Source organism: Psammomys obesus, unplaced genomic scaffold (assembly GCF_907164565.1).
Source record: "Psammomys obesus unplaced genomic scaffold, mPsaObe1.curated_primary_1811, whole genome shotgun sequence".
NCBI lineage: Eukaryota > Metazoa > Chordata > Mammalia > Rodentia > Muridae > Psammomys > Psammomys obesus.
This window is the reverse complement of record NW_026592710.1, coordinates 1,232,901-1,233,137: the sequence shown is the minus strand read 5'-3', so window position 1 is coordinate 1,233,137 and position 237 is coordinate 1,232,901.

Here is a 237-nt window from a genome sequence, read left to right as displayed (position 1 = left end):
AGAAGACTTTGCTTTGGTCATGAAGGAGCCCAGTGGGTGGTCAGGTGGAAAGCCAGGCAAGCCCGGTGGGGGGTGGGGAGGAGTTACAGCTGCTGGGAGGAGGGACTCAAGACCAGCCTCCAAGAACCCTGGTGCTAGGAACCTGAGAGAGACCAGGTTGCCCCTAGAGAGCACCTCTAGGACCACAGGTCAGTGGACTGGGCTTCCAGGACTGGACCTGATCTAGACCCTGGTGAC